General features: G+C 37.2%; 1 pseudogene; it reads right to left on the reverse strand.

The window, feature by feature from the left end:
- Window positions 1-18728: 18728 nt before the first annotated feature.
- Window positions 18729-19777, reverse strand: LOC101549996 (poly(rC)-binding protein 2-like; annotated as a pseudogene).
- Window positions 19778-20919: the final 1142 nt, after the last annotated feature.

Below are 20919 nucleotides of genomic sequence, written 5' to 3' on the forward strand. Positions count from 1 at the left end.
CACAGGTACATGGAGGAAAATGTAGGCAGAACCCTCCCTGACTTTGAAGTTAAAAGAATCTTTAAGGATGAAACACCACTGACCAAGCAAGTGGAAATAAACATAAACAAATGAGACTACATCAAACTAAGAAGCTTCTGCACCTCAAAAGAAACAGTGACCAAAATACAGAGAGAGCCCACAGAATGAGGAAGAATATTTAACCAATACCTATCGGATAAGGGATTAATATTCAGGATATATGGGACTAGTAGAATTGTACGAGAAAAAACCTCCAACTCCATCAAAAAAATGGGGAGAAGAAATGAATGGAAGCTCCCTCAAAAAAGAATTGCAAATGGCCAAAGGCAAATGAAAAAAGTGCTCCACATTGCTAATCATCAGGGAGATGCAAGTCAAAACAACAATGAGATATTATCTCACACAACAGAAACTGGCACACATTCAGATAAACAAAAGCAACTAGAGCTGGCATGGATGTGGGGGAAAAGGGACACTCTTTCACTATTGGTAGTAATGCTGAATGATCCAGCATTTCTGGAAAATATTATGGATATTCCTTCAAAAACTAGAAATTGAGCTTCCACATAACCCTGCAATACCACTTTAGGAATATATTCCGAGGGTTCCAAAAAGCACAGTAGAAATTACATCTGCACCTGTATGAGCACTGCAGCACTATTTACAATAGCCAGAATCTATAGACAACCCAAGTGTCTGAGAACAGATGACTGATTAAAGAAATTGTGGTACATTTGCACAATGGAATACTATGCAGCTGTTAGGAAATATAAAGTCATGAAATTTGCTTATAAGTGAATGGACATGGAGAGTATCATGCTAAGTGAAATGAATCAGAAAGAGAGGGACATAGAATGACTACTCTCATGTGTGGAATATAAAAATAACATAATTTATGAAACTGACACCCAAGGATAGTAGACAAAAGGACCAGGAATATTGTCCCACAGTTGGAAGCCTTACACATGGGCTGGGGAAGAAGACAGCTGGAATAGAGAAGGAATCACTAAGACAATGATGGTTGGAGGAATCGTTCAGGATGAAAGATGTGTGCTGAAAGTAGATAAAGGACCAAACATGATAACCTCTAGTATCTGTATTGTAAACCATAATTCCCCAGAGTAGAGTGTATGGAGAAAATGGTCTGCCATGGAGGCAGAGTAAGGGTTGGAAAGGGGGGTATACTGGGGACACTGGTGGTGGAGAATGTGCACTGGTGGAGGAATAGGTGTTTGATCATTGCATGATTGAAACTCAAACATGAAAGCTCATAACCATATCTCTAATAAAAAAATTGTGAAATTTCCAGGGCTTATATAGTGGTTTGCCCTTAACTATGACTTACTGGAGCTGGGGCAATAGCACAGCGGGTAGGGCATTTGCCTTGCCAGTGGCCAACCGGGTTTGATTCCCAGCATGGTCCCCTGAGTACTGCCAGGAGTAATTCCTGAGTGCAGAGCAAGGAGTAACCCCTAACTATAGCCTGGTGTGACCCAAAAAGCAACTGTGGCTTACTTTTCAGAGGTCAGTCAACCATAATCTAAAAATATTGCATACAAGATAGCTTATAAACCCCAATTTATATAATATCACGATAGATCAGTGTTTTTATGTAATTTTAAATTAACTTTTATTATAGGTATTCATATCTGAAAAAAATAATAATAATAGTAATAATAATCTCAAGGCCTCATTAGTATATAGCTTCAAACATCCACTGAGAATTGAGAATTTGGTTCCCTAAAATAAAGGGATAACAGCTATGTAAATGGATTCTAATGCCATAGTGTATCTAAGAAAAGATATAAGGATGATTTATTTCATATAGTTTACTATCTTGGTCTAATAATTGCTTTTTCTACTCAGCCCTACTTTTGTTTTTGATTTGTCTGATTACCTTATTGTTCAAAACTCTACTGTGAGATTAAAGGTTTTTTTCCATGTTAATTTTTGTGGTGACTAGAATTTCAAATTAAGTGTACTTAATTATACTTCAGATTGAGTGTACTTCTTGACTCAATTTGTTTATGAGTTGACTGTGTATTTACTTTGGCCAAGAAAATATCAATGTGAGTGACTGATTTTTTTGTTAATTGCTGAAGTTTTAAAGCTAAGCCTCTGTATCATAGACTTTCATTTCTCTGGGAATCTCCGAACTCCTTTATTATAGAAAGAAAATTCCTCCTCCTATAATAATGAGGAGAACATAGAGTTAGTGCATATATAATCTCAAATAAAAACAAAAACAAACCCACATGTAATAGAATTGATAATAAATGAATGTCAAAATTTGAATGTTATTATTTTAAGTTAGTGACATTGTGGCAGAGGGTCTCTTGCCCACATGCCTGGCTGTCTTCCCCAGGGCCCCTCCGAGGGAACAGGCTCCAGCTTCCCTCTCCACCCCGAGCAGAGCTCCTGGCGGCCAAAGACCACCGGAACCTAACCACTGCCATGCTCGACGCCCCTCTCCACACGTTTGGACAGGCCTCATGCATGAAGGTACCGGCAGAGGAACCCAGGTGTGTGTAATCCCATCAATGGCCAACATCCAGAGACTTAAAAGCAAGCTCCCAGAAGCGTTCGACTGCTTTGCGGCAGCGCGATATCTTGTAGCCTACTTCTCCCTCCGGGAGAAACTAGCAAACTTCTGAGAGTTTCCTGCCTACATGCGACAGCCTTGCAAGCTTCCCATGGTGTATTCATATGCTATAGCCAGTAACAAGCTGGATCTCATTCCCCTGACCCTGAAAGAGCCTCCAGTGTGACATCGTTGGGAGGGCTGAGTGGAGAGAGGCTTCTAAAATCTTAGGGATAGGACAAATGTAGAGGCTACTGAGCCCGCTCGAGAAATAGATGATCAACGGGATTTTGTGATTTCGTTATTTCGTGTGACATTGTAGTGATAGAGTTAAGCGATATTGATATAACAATAGTGAGTGAGACAGAAATTAATACATATGAAGTGTAGATATAAGAATAAAAATGATCACTAATAAAACAGGAACAGGAGGCTATATAAGGAAACCACATTTGACCTTAGAAATGGGATTATGAATCCTGATTCTCATGAAGTCAAAAATCCATGTAATAATTCTCCCAAAATTGCAACAGTCACGTTTATTCAAAGCAATTGTTTCCAATCCTCAAATCCTAAGAAGCTCAAGTTTCTTTTCGTCTACCTCCATATCTAAATTTCTACATTGACACAATTCAGCTAATAGATATGTGTGGTTGGTAGATCTGTCAATATAGAGCCTGTTAATATGGAGCAACATTTGTGCTAATTTTTTTTTTTTTGCTTTTTAGGTCACACCCAGTAATGCTCAGGGGTTACTCCTGGCTTTGCACTCAGGAATTACTCCTGGCAGTGCTTGAGGGACCATATGGGATGCCAGGGATCGAACTTCGGGCCGGCCAAGTGCAAGGCAAACGCCCTACCTGCTGTGCTATCGCTCCAGCCCCTGTGCTTATTAATTAACTGTAATTATTTTATATATACACCATATTTAATTGTGTGTTATTTGCAACACTGTCTGTAGTGCTATGTCAGGTATACGAAATTTCAATACAAAACCCACCACCTGTACGCCAGCATCCTTCCACAATGTCCACACATCATCTCACATTCTCCCTACCCATCTCCCTGGGAAAGTTCAGCTCTGCAATCTTACTCTCAGAGGCACTGCTACTGTCCATTTTTAATTCTCTTATAATATTTTATTACGTTACCCATATGCAAAATAGTTGTGCATTTATTTTTATAAAATTTATGTATAAAAATATCTAGACAGTTCAAACCTATACTATATAGAGATGAGATATGAAAAATGTATTGTTAAAAATAAAATTTCCATATATGATTACTGTATGTAATGGTTTCTTTAATGCACACTAAAATACTTAATACAAATGTCAGATAGGATAACCTGAGAAAACTTAGTTAACTTGCCAGATAGAGTGAGACTGGGTGGCAAACAGTTTAAAGTATAAGTTAGCTAATTGCATGCTCAAAGTACTGTAAGACCTGATAAAGCAAGGGAATAAATAAGGAAGCTTGCAAATGATTTGAAGTAAAACTAACCTTTATTTCATCAAATCAATGTACTGACAATTTAAGTATAGAATTGAGGCCTGTAATAATAGTAAATTCTTAGATAAAATATGTAACTACTAAATTCAGTATTTTAGTCCCCATACATTTTTTGGGGAAGGGGGTGTTATTAAGAAGTGTTTAGGGATTAATCCTGGCTCTGTGCTCAGGAATCACTCCTGAAGGTGCTTGAAAAAACCATTAGCAGTGCCAGAGATCAAACTGTGTTCAATAACTAACGTATCAGTGCCTTTTCTTGACTTCCTCTCTAGCTCAATTTATACACCAATTTGTCAATATCTTTGAGAAAATCCAAGTGGTATCTAAAGCAATTATGCTAAATAAGTGGTGTCTCAGGAGAGATGTGGTCACGTATTATAATTACATGCCTAAAATATCCACAAATAAATTTAGAACTTAAGCTAGGCAAGAATTGTATATGTGACTCTCGCACTTGGATTAAACTGGGATTTCAGGAATTAGTTTTTGGTGACACGATCTTAGTTACAAAAGAAAAAGAAGATTGTAGGGGCTGGAGTGATAGCATAGCGGGTAGGGTATTTGCCTTGCACGCGGCCGACCCGGGTTCGAATCCCAGCATTCCATATGGTCCCCTGAGCACCGCCAGGAGTAATTCCTGAGTGCAAAGCCAGGAGTAACCCCTGTGCATTGCCGGGTGTGACCCAAAAAGCAAAAAAAAAAAAAAAAAAAAGAAAAGAAAAAGAAAAAGGAAAAGAAGATTGTAGCCTCAAATGCAAGAAACTTTTAGGCAGGCATTGGCTACAGATGTTTCTCAGCTACCAGGCAATGTATGGTTTTCCTCATGATCTCTTCATAGGTAGCCAAACAAGATGGCATATAATAAAAAATGTGAGTCGAAATAAGAGTTTCTGAATAATACTATTCTTCTACAATTGTGGGTTTACCAAACCTCTAGTCTGTTATAAAAGTGAGCAACTCAAATAGAATTAATGATGAATGGTATGATTATAATGAACTGATTGTCAATTCTTGTAGGAATCAAAGTGTCTTTCTTTTTAAATATTTTTCTTAATTTTATACACTTTCTGGTAAGTAAACCTAGATATTGGATAGTGTAATAATACCTTTTCAAATTTCTAATCCTCCTAACTCATTATTTTTCCTCCCAAGTATCATAATGTTATTTTAAAAATCCATTTTTTCAGATATTTTGATTGACTTCTTACTCAGATATTTCATGTTGCTTATGAATTCAACAAATGATTTGAAGTAAAACTGAATTTCATGATTTTTTCTGTGTCCATTCCTTTTTTCTAGAATGGACTCTCACTCTCATAGTCATAATAGCACTATCACAAAGTGCAATTTTCATCTCCCCAGTCTTAATGAAATTATTAACTACTCTTGCTTTATCACTCCTGTTACAGTGGTCTCCTCTCTCAATTTCAAGAAACAATATATATATATATATATATGTATATATATATAGTCCCATGTTGTTCCTCAAAGATAAAAGTGAAAGTTCAGAAATATTGATTCAACTTCCATACATTCCTTCTCTCAGTGAGGTCTACCCATGAAGTTCTGTGAAATTGGCAGGTTTTCTGTGTCTTGAAACAGACATGTTTGGTATTTCATTTAGCTTTTCCACATGTTCTCAGAAAAGCACGGGATCAGTATGTAACTATATGAAAACAAGTTAGGATATTTCAAAGCATATCTTTTATCTTATTTTTAAGATTCATTTCAATGTTTTTATAGGGAAGTTATATTTTAAATTAGAAATACATTAGTTCATCCTTTATCCTTATATTTCATGAAATTATCCAGAAAATATTGCTTTATAAATTTGTTTACAGCATAGCTTTTGTATTTGGGATTAGTTACAAATGTTTAGCTTTCTTCAGCTTCTGATTCTAAGAGCTTACTTGTTACTAAGAGATGGTTTGTCATCTATGTATAGCTAAGTATAGCTAAAGAATTCCGTATAGACTAAATCACAACCTCACCAAATGCAGAGTTTCAAATAATTTTGAAACATTTGAGCAGATGTATTGTCTGTTAAACTTAGGATATACAATATCAAAAGAGATACTGAAATAGTTAATCTAGGTAAAATAAGTTGTTTTATTCCATGAAAAGTGAAACTATGTCAAAAAAAAGCATTATACCAAGGCAGAGGTCTTTTTACCCCCTTTCTTCCATTGCAACAATAAATGGCAAAATAAAAATTTAGATTTCTCCCCTTAGCAATACTGATTACTTCTCTATAAAAAATACTAATAAGTGGGCCAAGAAGATAACTAATGTTATAGATAACATGGCTAATATGTGTTATCCCCTGAGTTCAATCCCTGGTAATTTATGTCACTCTGTCCATCACCTGGTGGCTCTGGATCTTTTGAGCACTGGTGAGTGTTGTTGAATAACATTTCCTTTAAAAATTAATTTTATGTGGGACCAAAGTTATAGTAAAGTGGGTAGGGCACTTGCTTTGCACAAAGCTGACCCAAGTAAATCTGCTGAATCCCACGTGTTCCCTTGAGCCTCACAGAAGTGATCCCTGAGCTCAGAACCAGGAGTAAGCTCTGAACAGCAAAGAGTGTGACCCCAAAACAAAAAGTAATAAATTTTTGTACGTATTTATTGGGCATGGTTCTACATGCTGTTATTTAAAATATTTTTAGGTTAAATCACTGTAAGTTGCACAGTTACAAAGTTGTTCATGAGTTTCAGTCATTCAATGTTCCAACACCAATGTACATTTTCTGCCACCGTATCCTCCAGTTTCCCTCCCACCCTTAAAACTCCACCTACCTCTGTGGCAAACACGCCTCTCTCTCTCTCTCTCTCTCTCTCTCTCTCTCTCTCTCTCTCTCTCTCTCTCTCTCTCTCTCTTTCTTTCTCTCTTTCTTCTTTTTTCTTTTCAGTAGATACTGTTACTAAAGGCGTATCATGTATATCATTTTAGCTTCTTTCAGCACCAAATTTTACAAGGAAAAAGATCTAACTATAAAAAACTGGGAAGAAGAGATGAACAGAAACTTCCTCGAAAAAGTGTATGCTGTTATTTAACAGGCAGAAGTTTTTGCACTGCACTTTTAAGTATGATATGCATAATAAGATTTCATTTCAGAAATCTCTATACTCATACTGCAAGAATTACATTAGAATGTTCAATTTACATCTAATTTAATGAGAAACTGCTTTCCCCATTTAACTTCATTTTGAAATATAATTCAGTTTTTCTTGAATAGGATAAATGCAAAAGTTGTTTTTACTAGAAACTGTGAAACAAATTTTTATATTTGGCCTATATAATTTGCTTAATTTTTATTCAAAAGACCTCAGACCTCAGAATAAATCTCTTATAACCTTAGCTTTGGCTCTCACTTGATTTTCTTTCATATTTTAATCACAAACTACAGCCATGTATCGAATAACAAATGAGAATATTTTCTGAAAAATGCATTAATATGCAGTTTTGCATTGTGTGAATGCCATGAAGTCAAAGAGCATATATATTACACTCCAACCATAGTACTGCATCTCAAGGTTCACAAAAACAAATAGCAACTCGGAAGCCGTTAGGGTCATCCATGACTTCTTATTGCTTCTATAGTATACTGTCAGCGTGTGCTGACTGAAATGCTTGAAGGCTTATAGTTCTTAAGCCAAGTCATAAGAGATTGTAGCCTAAAATATTGCTCCCAAATCACATAGGGCCTTATCTTTAACATCACTGAAATGTCGTGTTTACTTGAACCTTTTATGGATAAAAGTTCTTTATCAGGCACCAGTCTCCTTAGTTGTAAGAAATCATCCATATGTAGTGTTCATTATGGCAAGTAATTTTCTTCACTCTCATCTTATCTTGGGGGTGCACATTTTTTCCAAGTTCCTTAACATTAGCTCACATAGACTCTCCATTAGCTTTCACATTATATAATGAGTATTCTTAATTCACTTAACTCATCTGATACTAGAGTTAGCATCAAATTCAATATAGATGTTTCTTTCAACATCATTATCAAATTTTCACTCTGGTCATAGTAATCATATTTGTAAAGGTGCTGCACATCTGTATCTAGGTTTCAATGCAGTTAAAGAAAAGCTGCACCATTTTGAATTCAGATTTTGATTTATTTATGTTGCATTGTTTTCAATGAAGCAGATTCTTTAACAGCTTGTCACTTTTTCTTACTCTTAAAGATTTTAGCAATAGCAGAATGAAACATGTCTAGCTAGTGAGCAATAATGTCATTGATTTTCTGCTCCTGTAGTCCTTAATTATTTTAATTTTTTATCAGGGCAATTAGTCAATGTGGCTTCTTACTGGCAATATTAGCAGTGAATTTTGTATAATTAGATGCCTAGATAAACAAAACAACATGAGATTAAATCAAGTACAAGGGAAAATACTGCTTGCAGGAGAGGTGGTAAATATGGTAAATATTTGCCAAGGTTACTGCAGGATTTAAACAATGTAAGAGAGAGTTCAGGAATGATCAGTTGTCAAAGTGCCTGCCATGCAAGCATGAGGTGAATTTAATACTGATGCCACTTGATGCTCTAAGTGGAGACCTAGTGTCTGTGCTCTCTTAGGCCATCTGTGCCACAAATTAAGGTGCAATCTCCAGAGCTCTGCAGCCAGATATATGTGAGCACCAAAAGGTGTGTGACCTGCTATGACCACTGAAACAATGGCTGGGCCAGGACAGAAGTCAGGAGTGTGAACCCTAGTGAGCACATGTGTGAGCACCATCGAAACAACCTCTTTCAAACCACTACAATCACACATGAATGCACATTCAAAGAAGTGCAACCTCAGGCAACTACTGCAATTGAGAGTTGTGAAGCCACTTTTAAGCACCATGGTGAGTGTGAAAGCACTGCATGCAGATGCATCATCTCTAGCAAGCACCACGTCAGTAGTAAGCATGATAACCAAGCATGTGTGTGACCCCTGGTAACTGCAACAATAGCAAAGAGATAAAAAAAAATTCAGAATAGGGGTAACTGCAACAATAGCAAAGAGATTTAAAAAAATTCAGAATTTGAAATTTTTGGCCACTCTGCAATATGTCAGTGACCAAAATATAAATAATTTTAAAAAATGTTTTCTGGGTAATGTATATTGATTGAAAATAAAAATATAGGGGGCTGGAGTGATAGCACAGCGGGTAGGGCGTTTGCCTTGCACGCGGCCGACCCGGGTTCGATTCCCAGCATCCCATATGGTCCCCTGAGCACCGCCAGGGGTAATTCCTGAGTGCAGAGCCAGGAGTAACCCCTGTGCATCGCCGAGTGTGACCCAAAAAGTAATATATATATATATATATATATATATATATATATATATATATATATATATATAGGGCTGGACTGATAGCACAGCAGATAGGGTGTTTGCCTTGCATGTGGCCAACTGGGGTTCAATTCCTCCGCCCCTCTTGGAGAGCCCGGTAAGCTACCCGTGGCGTATTTGATATGCCAAAAACAGTAACAACAAGTCTCGCAGTGGAGACGTTACTGGTGCCTGCTCGAGCAAATCAATGAACAATGGGACGATAGTGCTATGTCAGTGCAGTGCTACTCATCAGTAATACTTAAAATGCCCCAATGTTTATATCTTGATTACTAGACATTTTAGACATAGAGAACATAATGCTATTTAAATTTATATGCAATTTTGTTCATTAGTGTTTTTTAAATACTAAACATCATCAGGCATATAAACATGTCTGAGAATAATGAATATACATATATGTATAAATAATTTATTATTTGAATTTATAATTTCTGTAATTTCTACTATAGGAAAATACCTAAAATAAAGTTTCTTTTCATTCCTTTTGTTCACCATTACTAAGTAAATTCATTAAGCAAAACAAACTAAGCCTTTATACTCAGAGTGCTGATGGGACTTGGAACACTGAAGATTTTAAGTAGCTACTAGAATTAATGGAGGCTGTTTTAACTAGTTTAAATATTTGACACTTAACCAGAATCTCTGGATAGGAAAATGGTGAGGGTTGTATGCATAGTTTGTAAAGACTAGAAATATTATGTTTTTTTAAAAGACTTTAACATAAAGAGTAAAAGGAAGATATATATGTACGTATATACACATATGTATGTATGTATATATACATATGTGTGTATATGTACATATATATGTTATGGAAAGAGAAAAAAACCAACAAAAGTCAAAAACCCATCTATTAACTGCCTGAAACAGAAAAACTCCTCCCTTAAAAATGCTCAGTGGAGTCATAAAAAAATGGACTGTGTTAAATTAAACAAAATATTGAAATATTAAAAAACAGAAAGCGGAAGTCCTCAATCTGTGGTATACAACACTGAACTGCCAAATTTACTAAATAGATTCAGTTTCAGAATAAATCTAGTGGCCAAAATGATAGAAATTTAAAGAGGCCAACAAAAATTACTGCAAGAAAAAAAATGAAAAAATTAAACACAATTAAGAGACTTTTAAAACATAATGATAATGATAATGATAATGATAATAATGACCTGGCCCCTGACAGGTAGCATAGGGGCTAGCATATTTGCCATGCAGCCAGCCAACATAAGTTCGATCCAGGCATGGCATGTTATACCCAATTATCTCCAGGAGTGTTGCATCACTGTAGAGCCAGGAGCAAACTCTGAACACTGATAGGTCTGCCACAAAAAAAAAAAAAAAAATTGAAAGAAAAACTATAATAATGGCCTAAATCTCTTCCCACAATCAGAAGAATGAAATGGAATGCGCTTTCATTTACATTTACATACAGTGCTCAACAGGATTTTAAGCATGATAAATCCATGTACCTCTCACAAAGGCAAGTTATATTCAAATAATCAAAAGGCAAAGAACATTTTTAAAGAATTTAGATTAAAAAGGCATGAAAAATATACAAAAGAACTCTCACAGGACTATCAGAAAATTTTTAGCATAAAATTTTTGGTTGATGGATTCAAAGTGCTGAAAGGAAAAAGAAAATCTCTCGGGGCTGGAGAGATGGTGGGTGGATTCTATCCTTGCACATAGCTGACCTAGGTTCAATGCCCAGCAGTCCATATGGTCCTCTGAACCCTGCCAAGAGTAATTCCTGCGTACAGAGACAGAACTAAACTTTGAGTATCACCAGGCGTGCCCCTCACCCCTCAAAAAAATCCCCAAGCAAAAATTTCTCTCAAGAACATTATGCAAACTTGTCTCTTAAAAGTGAAGGAATAGGAGCCAGAGGGATAGTACAGCAGGTAGGGAATTTGTCTTGCACACTGCCTACCTGAATTCAATCCCTGGCATCCCACAAACACTACCAGGAGTAAGTCCTGAGTGCAGAGTCAGCAGAAATCCTTATGCCTGTGCTTTGCCGGGTGAGACTTGCTCCCCACACAAAAACAAAAAGAAAAGAAAAACCCTTTGAAAAAAAAATGAAGGAGCATTAAAGATTTTCTTGTATCACAAATTCGGGAGATTCAAAATCAATAAACTTGATTTACAAGAAAAGATAAAGAGTTTTTCAAATTAATAAAATTAACTTTTTTAATTAATTTAAACAGAAACAGAAAATCTATAGCGTATTTACGTATAAACATGCTCACAAAAGAAAATATTTTGAAAAATAAGGAATACTGTGATATTCTGATCATGGTGTATGAATCAACTTTAATTATAATAACATAAAAGAAACAATATTAAAATAACTAACTGATAGCATGTTACTGGATAGATGCACACTATAAAAATAATATAAATTGTAACGTAAAACACATGAAAGAGGGAAAAGAAACTGTGCAAAGTTTTAAATATGTGATTAAACTTTTACTTATTAAAATACATCATTTTAACTAAAATTTTTTGTAAGCCCTTTTTTGTAAGGGAACCACAGTGGAAAAAAATATATATATATAGGAAATACACTAATCAAAAACAAAGTACCAAAGAATGTCAATACCAAAAAAATTACTTAAATGGGTGAAAAGTTATAGAAATAAACACAATTAAGAGACTTGTAAAACATAATTATAATGATGATGATAATAATGACCTGGCCCCTGACAGGTAGTATAGAGGCTAGCATATTTGCCATGCAGCCAGCCAACATAGGTTTGGTCCAGGCATGGCATGTTGTACCCAATTATCTCCAGGAGTGTTGCCTCACTGTAGAGCCAGGAGTACAAAATAAGAGAGGATAATAATATTGGAATAGTAGATCACTCCCCATAAATTATTGTTTTAAAATTTATTTTATTTTATATACAGGTCATACCAGGGTGTTTACAGACAAAACAATACTGACAATGGGCCAGGCTTGAACATAGTACTGTTTCGGGATACTGGGCCATAATTAGGATATTTGAGACTATGTGATTCCAGGGATCAAACTCAGATCTTAGTACATTAAAACATGTGCTCCACTACTTAAACTACTTCACTGACTTTTCCATTAATTAGTTAAATGAATTAACATTCTCTAAAGGTAGAATGACTAAGCAGATTAGAAAATTAAACAAGACCTCATTATATGTTGTCTACAGGGGTCTGAAGGAAAGAGATTCCCTTCAGATTTAAGTGCTAAAATGGAATGCATGTGAAATGGTATTTCAAAAGAGAGCTAATATAGTTGTACTTGCATCACACAAACTGGACATAAGTAAAAAAATTTAAAAAAAGACAAAAAACAGGAAAAAAAACCTCACAGAGACAACTTCATGTCACAATAATGAAAGGATTTTTTTTTCCCACTAGGCACGCAATTTTAAATGTAGCACTGCACTGTAGCACTGTCGTCCAGTTGTTCATCTATTTGCTCAAGCGGGCACCAGTAACATCTTCATTGTGAGACTTGTTACTGTTTTTGGCTTATCTAATATGCCACAGGTAGCTTTCCAGGCTCTGCCGTGCAGGCAGGATGCTCTTGGTAGCTTTTTGGCTCTCCAAGAGGGATTGAGGAATCGAATCTGGGTCGGCCTCGAGCAAGGTAAACGCCCTACCAGCTGTACTATCACTCTGGCCCAATTTTAAATGTATTGTAATTAATTATTATAATTAATCTGTGTTGATTATTATATGCCAGTAATAACAAGTATATTTTATAAATAAATATAAAATTGCATAAATAAAGCAAACATTATTAAACTAAAGGGAAACATTCTAAGGTAAAATGATAGTATGAGGGATGGAGAGAGAACTCAGATGAATCACTGGCTTTGCATGTATAAGATCCCAAATTTAATTCTAAGTACCACATGGGCCCCTGAGCACTATGTTGTCAGACCCAATAACATAAATGCCAGGCACATGGCACCATATCAAATATAGTTGAAAGTGGTCCCTTGAGCACTGATGGGGAGGGTTCCATGAACAAACACAAATAACAAAAACAAAAATAATAATACTATATTTCAATATCCTGCTACAATAATGGAGAGAGTTCCAATATGGAATTCAATAAGGAAATACGGGAATAGTGAACAACACTATTGTTCAATTGAATCTAACAAAAAATATACAACATAGCATTCAACAGCATAGCATTCAACACAAATTCAAGATCTTATTAAACATTCTCTGGAGTCAATTGTATTAGATCACAGACAAGTTTTAACAAATTATAGTGAAGTCATATTTATTTTTTTACTAAGGAATAAATCTATATGTGAATCACACTGTCACACTGTCGTCCTGTGTTCATCGATTTGCAGGCATCAGTAATGTCTCCATTGTGAGACTTGTTGTTACTGTTTTTGGCATATTGAATATGCCACAGATAACTTGCCAGGCTCTGCTGTGCGGACCGGATACTCTCGGTAGCTTGCCAGGCTTTCTGAGAGGGAATGAAGAATCGAACCCGGGTAAGCTAGGTTAAAGGCAAACATCCTACTCACCGTGCAATAGAAAAATTGGGAAGTGAACAGATATATGGAAAAGTATACATTCTTGGACATTCAACAGATCAAAGGATGAACTAAATAGAAAATGTTTTTATTAGCCCTTTAATTAATTTCATCCTATCAAAACATGAGATGCAGCAAAAGCAGTATTAACAGTGAACTTGATGCTTTAAAATACCAACACTAAAATGATAGAACAGCATTTAAGGTACTTAAATACAACTGATCTGGTTTGTATTCAGGTCCATCAGAAGTACCTGAGCACAGAGATAGGTACAAGTTTTTAGCACTTCTGGGTCCCCACCCACCCACCCACAGACACAAACTCATAAAAAACCAAGAGAGCTGAAGAGACAGTTCCAAGGTTCAAGAATACACCTTGTGGTCTTGCATCATATGGTCAACTCCAGTTCAATACCAGGTGTAACACAGTCCCCAGATATCTCTAGGTGGAATTCTAGAGCTTCCCTCAGCAGTACTAGGTCTGGCCTTAAGGGCTCCCTCTACCCGCCAGCTCTAGAATAATTGAGGTAATCCCTGGTTCTACAGGACTTGAGCAGTTCCTCATCCCTTCCCCATTCTTGTATCTAGGCTGTATGTACAATTGGCTGATAGTTAATTACCATGCCTCCTGAACACTGCTCGGGAAATCTGTCCCTTTGCAAAAAGATATATCCAAAAACAAAATTAATTTTTTAATGCAAGTAATTACAAAAAAACCCAAGTTAATCTTAAAGTTAAGAGGGGGGGAATAATATGACCATAGGAGTACTAAACAAAAGAAAATAAATACAAAAATCAATTAATTTGAAAGCATATATGGAAACAAACAAAATTAGCGAAATATAGCTAGACTAGAAGAAAAATAAATTTAGAAAAAATTGATTTTGCAACTAGAGACACATGAAACTGATCATAAAAGATTAGTATGAGCAACTACACACAAACAAATTGAATAACAGAATGTGTGCCTTGCTAAGAATGTGCAACTTACAACTGAATCTTGAACTAAGGGAAACAAAAATATTCTACTCTTAATAATGATTTAGAGTCAATTATCAAAAATACCTCAAGCAAAGCAATCGAGAATTATATGACTTTACAGGGAATGTCTAAAAATATTTGAAGAAATTTGATCATAACTGGTAAAATTCCCCCCCCCCAAATTAAGAAAAAGTATCATCCAACTAGTTTTGTGACACTCTATACCCTGATATTTAAGCCATATAGAGATTAAAATTTTAAAACACATACAAAAACAGCTATAGATCAATAATCCTGATGAAGATAAAGAAATGTTTTCAATCAAATACTCAAAGAAAAAAAATACTCGTGCACTCAGGAATTACTTGTGGTGGTGCTCGAGGGACGATATGGAATGCTGGGAATTGAACCGGTCAGCCGCATGCAAGAGAAACACCCTACCCGCTGTGCTATCTCGAGCCCTAGATCTCCTGACTTTTAAGGACTTTTAAGGATCTTGGCACGTCTTGTCCTTACGCATGCAGCTCTGGCTCCCGGTTGGACCCTTGGGACTCCCAGATTCAGTGTTGGGGACCAGAATCCCTACGTGCTTCTTCTAAGGGGGAGCAGGGGCGTGATCCTGCTGGTGAGCCACACAGGCAGATTGGGCCTCAGAACCGGGACCTGTGGAACACGAGGTGGCAGTCCCGGGGAGGAGGACAGAGCCTGGTAGTGGGGGGACCTCAGAGGGCACCTGGAGTCTTTCCTGCTGCTGCCACCTACGGGGCTTCTGATCTCTTCCGGGTCCCGGGGGCAGCAGACCCTGGGGGTCCAGGTCAGAAGCTCTAGGGCTTTTATAGATGTTGCCCCTTGGCCATGGGTGTGACATGGCCCCTGATTGAGAGGGACGCCTGATCTCTCAGTCCTTGTGGCCGGTGGTTAAATGGAACCACTGGGCTGAACCCATTTTTGAGGAGAAGAGACAGAGATTGCTGTATCTCTGGGTCACTTTTTCCAGCTTTTCTTCAGTTCGTTGAATGCTTGATAGATAGATGGTAATATAGAAGAGTAGAACATTTGAAATAGCACAGCAGGTAGGGCGTTTGCCTTTGCACCTGGTGGACCCGGTTCGATTGCTCCATCCCTCTCGGAGAGCCGGGCAAGCTACCAAGAGTATCCCTAGAGCTAAGAAGAGCCTGGCAAGCTACCCATGGTGTATTTGATATAGCAAAAACAGTAACAAGTCTCACAATGGAGATGTTACTGGTACCCGCTCGAGCTAATTGATGAACAACAGGATGACAGTGACAGTGACTCAAAAATTGAACTAAATAATATTAAAAGAGTTGTATACCATGACCATGGCCAAGTGGGTTTCATGCTTTAGATACAAGAATCAGTCAACATATAAAAGTCAATTACTGTGATACAAAGAATAAAAACCACACTATCATGTTAATATTTGCAGTAAAGTCTAATTTGGCTAGATTTAGCAGCCTAGTATGATAAAACCCTCAAAAAGCAAGGAACGGACAACTTTAAGTTGAGTTTACAAATAACACATGAGAACTTAAATGGAAACTAAAATATTTTTTATTTGATTCAGTAAGTACCCTTCTGGGTTTTGATCATTTTGGATAAATACAAATAAGAATCTAAAGACAATAATTTCATTCCCATTTTAAGTGTGATTTTTTTTTTACAACAGCCAAGGTGCAAGAAGCAAACTGTGTCCACAGAATATACTGAATAAAAATCTGATGTGTATATATAATAATGTAGTTTGAGAAAAAGACCATCATGCCATGTATGAAAAAAATAAATGGACACTGAGGACTTTGTTGTAAGTGAAATAAATCAATAAAAAATGGGAAGACTAATCACTGCATGACTCTGTGAGGTATATAAAATAGCAATGTTATAGAAAATGATGAATTTTATATAATCATTCCTTTGACAGAAATAAAAATATTAGGGAGGATAAATTCCAATATATAGCATTTATGTCAAAAGGTAGCAGTATATTTTCCACTACACTCTTTGTAGCCACTAGTTTCAAATACACTTTTATTGGTAATAGTGGAATGAAAGACAAGCTATAATTCAAACAATGCAAAATATGGTTAAATTTAGTTGTGCAAAACTCTTTTGAGTCTATAATTCAATATAGATTTCACTTAATACTATCAGAGATAAAGAATAGAGTTTTTGATGAGGAAAGATTAACATGGAATCTCTCAATTGTTTGCTTTCCAATGCATTTGAAATTGTAAAGTTATGAAAATTATTTTTCCTATAGAATAATTATAAAATATTTAAGATGAGAAAGTCAAGAAAGCAGACTGAAATGAAAATAAAATAAAAATACCTATAAAAATTATTTAAACTACAAAATAGCTTCTGTTTTTAGCAAAATTTTGTATTTAATAGTTTTCTCTTTAAAATGACCACTTTTAAAAGACCAAAACTTTTAGTATGAAATAATTTATAAATGCCAGCCATGACACTTTCAATTTTGTCAGATTAAAATACAAAACAGAATGAGATTTGTGGAGGATTGGGTTTTGCAGTGGAATGATTTTTTAAATGACATTAATACATCTTAAAACGTTGGCCTTTTATAAAATGTAAAACACCATATGAGAATTTAAAGTAGCAATCATAATTTAAGTATCATAGTAAAAAAACTATAACCTCTATAAATCATGGTTCAAAATTTGTATTCACATAGGAAGTATCACATAATTACAATAAATTGATCTGAATTTATTCTTCAATTTTAGAGTATTGAAATACAAAGAAATATTAATTCTTCCCACCTTCGTTATCAGTAGTAGAATGGAGTGACTTAGTGGGGTAATTATTCAATAAAGATATTTGTTGTGAAGTAAATTTTAGTGAAATAACCGGAGATTTAGAAATTTGACTATGTCAGAGATATGGTTAAAAACATATTTAACTACACTCGTGAGTGAAATTCCCTTTTTTCCCAGTCCATCGTTTATTTTTTTTGAAAAATTCCTGACATTACAGAACTAAACTGAAATGTATTAATATTCCACTCTTACATTTCCATGACAAACAAAAAAAATTTACGAACCAAAAAATAAAAGACGGGGAGAAGCTTATAAAACTAAATATGGATTCAACAGAGAAGAGGCCAGGCATTCTGGTGAGCAACGCAGCTGGAGAAATGCTCCGGACCCGAAACTGGGCCAGCAACACGGGGGAGCCAGACGGAGGAGGTGCAGCCTGCACACCTTCTCCAGATGGAGCCCTGGCATCACTGAGCAGCAACTAACAGGGCTCCGGCTTGCGGGGCTGGGACACATCCGAGGCTAACGCGGCCGCGCGACCTTTTCTAAAATCTGAAAACATGCAGTTTTTTAATGGAAAACCAATTATCAAATGCTTCCTTAGTAGGGCTGTCTTTCTTGGGGGGAAACTCCAACAACAATAGTGAGTTTTGTTTTGCAATATGGAATGTAATCAAGGTAAAGAGAAAATGAAGTGAAATTCATCAGTTATACAGTTAGGGGTGGGGGGCGGGGGTATACTGGGGATTTTGGTAGTGGAATATGGGCACTGGTGAAGGGATGTTTGAATATTGTATAACTGAGACATAAACCTGAAAACTTTGTAACTTTCCACATGGTGATAAAATAAAAATTAAAAAAAAACTAAATATGGATTTCAGCATTAACAGCTGAACAGAGAAAGAAATTAAAACATTTTAATTAAAAAAAATCACGAATGGATGACATAGTGTGTAGAAACTGAAAATTTACAAACTATTTAAAACCTGGAATCGCTGACTGTTCAGAAACTACACAGATGGATCATGGGTGGTGGTGAAAAGCAGAAGGAATTATGGATGAATCTGCATTGTTCTAGCTGCTCCCCATGCCACCCGTCCCCGAGGAAAGCCTGACATTGATAAGATATTGAGCCAGGCTAATGCTGGCAGCAGATCCAGTGATGGTAACCTGCCTATCGGTAGATCCTTCCACTGTGTTCGCAATTTTGATCTGGGCCCCAGACATCTGATGGATGTCATTGATTTTGGCCCCTTGACACCCAATTACGCAGCCAATCAAATCGTTTGGAATGGTGAGTTCATGAGAAGTAGTCTGAGCTGATGCATCCAAACACGCACTGAATCTGGTGTTGCCATGTGTCATAGGAAAATGAGACTGTTGTGTTGCCAACTGGTGCAGCTTGGTCAAATCTGGCTGTGGAATTGCATACTGTCCTTGAATGGTATAGGCCTGACCACCTGCAAAGATGGCCGGAGAACTAGATGACTTGGACCAGTAAGGGATGGTCACGCCCTTCGGAGGGGACTGGGAGAGTCTCCGACATGACCATGCAGATCAGTTTCACACACAATAATGGATGGCGGGATGCCAGCAATAGTGATGGCCCGCTCAGTAGAATTGGGGAGCATATCCCCTGCCACCTTGGACTTGAGCCCCTATACTGCCTCGTATTTCCTTGATCTTGCATCCACCTTTCCTAATGAGAGAGCCACACTGACTAGCAAGGACCACCAGCCTCAGGATGACTGGGGGTCGACTGACAGCTAATGTCCTCTTCCAGTTTGTCAATGATCATAACAAAGGCTTTAAAGATGGCATTAGTGGGTCCAGCCAAAGTGATAATTCTCTTGGGACAATTCCTTTCTCAGATGTTGATACGTGCACCACTCTCTTCACTCATCCTCTTCACAGATTCTCCTTCCTTTCCATGCATAAGCAGTCAGATTGTGAGTATGACATTTACTCCACCTTCAATCACACCAGTGTCCATGTCGAGCAGTGTTCTGGGGAGCTGGACTTTGAGTGGTCAAGTCTTTGGTCACTGGCGGGGGGTGGGGGTGGGTGAAAGCCAAAATCTGTAGGCACAAGGAGACTGAGGGAGGAAAAGGGGAGCGGGCAGAAAGGGGAAGGGTGGGAGGCCAGGGGTGGAACAAAGGGGTGGGCAGGAAGGGGAGGAGGGACCCCGCAGGTCGGAGGAGGAAGGGGGCAGTGAAGGAGGAAGAGGGAAGGACATTCCAGGCGGGTGGAGGGCCCGGGAGGGCCGGCGGGCAGGAGAGGGCGCAGGCTGCGGCTGCTCGGGCTGCTGCCCCTGCTGGTCTGGGAAATCCCTTGTTTTCATCGCTTATACTATCATTCATTTCATTGTATGATTATAAATCTAGATTTCAGCTCTAATCTATTATTTCCCTTATTTTACACAACTGATTGCCACCAAATTCATTCTCACCATTGTTGAAGCACATATAGTTGTCCTTTATTTATTTAATTGTCTTTCTAAAATAATTGTTTTGGGGTTATGTATAAGTAGGTATGTTATTGTAAAGAAATACACAGATGAGAGTCCTTACTATTTGGCAGCCGCCAGTGGTAGTCTAAATTATGGCCTGAAAACCATTATCTGAAATTTTTTGGTGTTAAACTTGTATGGCAAAATGGATTTTGTAGATAGGATTAAGAATTTTGAGATAGAGGAATTCTCCTTCACTTGTATCACTTATCCTGTTGATGTTCAATTTGCTTGAGCAGGTGCCAGTAACGTCTCCATTCATCCCTGTTGTGTGTTAGTGTAGCCCAATGGCATCTGCTTGCTCCAGGAACACGAAGAGCCTCAAACCGTTTGTTCAGGGTTTTGACGAAGAAGTCTGACCATCTCGTGGGTAGGCGACCACAGTCTTTTGATGTCTCGTGGAATCCAATTGGTAACAGCTCTAGTCCAGAGGTTGTCTCTAAATCTCTAAATCTAAATCCTAGAATTCTCCTAGATATTTTTTTTTTGGCTTTTTGCTTCACACCTGGTGATGCTCAGGGGTTAGTCTGACTCTGCACTCAGGAATCACTCCTGGAACTGCTCAGGGGGCAATAAGGGATGCCGGGGACTGAACCCAGGTTGGCCACATGCAAGGCAAACACCCT

The sequence above is a fragment of the Sorex araneus genome, chromosome 3 (genome assembly GCF_027595985.1).
Source record: "Sorex araneus isolate mSorAra2 chromosome 3, mSorAra2.pri, whole genome shotgun sequence".
NCBI classification, from domain to species: Eukaryota; Metazoa; Chordata; class Mammalia; order Eulipotyphla; family Soricidae; genus Sorex; species Sorex araneus.